This window comes from Tenrec ecaudatus, chromosome 1, assembly GCF_050624435.1.
Source record: "Tenrec ecaudatus isolate mTenEca1 chromosome 1, mTenEca1.hap1, whole genome shotgun sequence".
NCBI classification, from domain to species: Eukaryota; Metazoa; Chordata; class Mammalia; order Afrosoricida; family Tenrecidae; genus Tenrec; species Tenrec ecaudatus.
The window spans coordinates 313,181,041-313,182,888 of record NC_134530.1 but is presented as its reverse complement, the minus strand read 5'-3'; the positions used below and the strand labels follow the sequence as shown (position 1 = coordinate 313,182,888).

Here is a 1,848-nt window from a genome sequence, read left to right as displayed (position 1 = left end):
TTACTTGTGCAGCATGAGATATTCCTGATATAAAAGTGTGCTTTATGAAAAATAAGGGGCCATATCTCTGTAGGAAACAGCCTTGTTTTGCCAACAAACAGGTAATTTTCCAGGTCATGCTACTGCGTTCCATAATTGAGGACTCAGCCTGCTCATCGCATACAGCATTCAGTGCTTTTCTTCTCTTTGGAGCTCCAGGAACATTGTGACAAATGTTCCAAATTCATAAGGAAGAAAACTGAAGGGCAGGGAGGTATGTGTTAGTATTTTGTTTAATATTGTTTAAATCAGTGGTTCTCAACCGCACTGATGCCGTAACCCTTTCATACAGTTCCTCATGTTGTGGTGACACCCCAGCCATAACATTATTTTCGTTGCTACTTCATCACTGTAACTTTGCTACTGTTATGAATCGGGTGACCCCTGTGAAACGGTTGTTTGACCCCCAAAGGGATTGCAACCCACAGGTTGAGAACCACTGGTTTAAATAGTTCCGTTTGTGTATACTTATCCACACAATTGATTACAAATAAATCAACATCTGGAGCAGGGTCAGAAATTATAAGCTCATCAATGCAGAGAATACAGCCAAACAAGAAGCAATTCCTGAGACCAGTCGTCTTGCATTGCCTTTTCTTCTCCTCAGCCTAGAGACCCACATTCTACTTATCCCACAGACTGCAGGCTGTGGTACATCTGAACACTGCCAAGCCCGGTGGTGACATTCTTCAGAGCTTGAGGATCCTGGGTCACTTGGTTCAGAAAGGACGCAGAAAGCCTGTTTGATAGGCACTGCAAGGAACCATCCAACTACTTTCTTTGCATCAGATGTCAAGAGAAAAGTGTTGGTTTTGTTTGGACATTGGGGAATAATAAACCTGATGGAATCCTAGTTCATTATTGACAAGTTCTTGGACATCTTCTACCTTTCTGATTGTATAGTTTGGATCCTGTGGCAAAAATAAAACGATCTTTTCCATCTCCAAACTGGACGACTACATTTTTTTTTTCCAACCTGTATATTTGAGTCTCTCTAGAAATCTCTGATGATCCTGAACATCTTCAGGGTGGAGGTCCATGTTCAGTGTTGCCACCAGACATACACATAGTAGCGCCCAAATGTTTCTGACCTGCATCAACGATGAACTGCTCTCATCTCTTTATTAGGGCCCTTGGTGTTTTTCTGTGCGGTGGTCTCTTTCAAGCTGGAGCTCACAGAAGACTGTTCTTCAGCTAGAGACTCTTTTGCATTGACTAAGGACACACTGACAGTGGGCCCTGTGCTCACGATTGATGGCATCCTCTAAACACATTTTCATCAGGTTCACATCCCGTTGAAGAAACTACTGGACCTGATAAATTTTGTGTTAGTTTCCCTTCGTTTTCACGTCTTGCGAGGAGAGTCCTGGTGCTAGAGTGCTTACGTGACGGGCTGCGATGGTCAGCCTACGTGATGGGCAGCGATGGGCAGCAGTTCTGAGGGAGAGAGACTGGGCTTTCTAATCCTGCACATGGTTCATCTCCATTGGAAACCCTCAGAGCTGCCGCTGTGGTTCAGCACTGACTTGAAGGAGGCAAGTTTGTTTTTTGTGGTTCTTACTTTTTTCACACAGTAGTTCCATGTTCGGTTCTTCTAACAAGCACTTAGGCCCTTCTCTCGCCTCAAGCGTTTTTCTCTCAACTTCAATCTCTCTCTCTCAGAATCTTGAGTCACTTCTGGTGTATCCTTCCCAGTGGGTTCCAGTAATAACACATTTTCCAAAGGGAAGATTTTTCTTTCCCTACTAACAGAAAACGCTGCTCCACCCTGGTGTGTAACTTGCAGTTTTAAATTTGGCTTAAAACTCC

The 1,848-nt window shown here is 43.7% G+C and overlaps 1 pseudogene; it reads right to left on the bottom strand.

Moving 5' to 3' along the window:
- Positions 1–1,300, bottom strand: LOC142442173 (N-acetyltransferase ESCO2 pseudogene; annotated as a pseudogene).
- Positions 1,301–1,848: the final 548 nt, after the last annotated feature.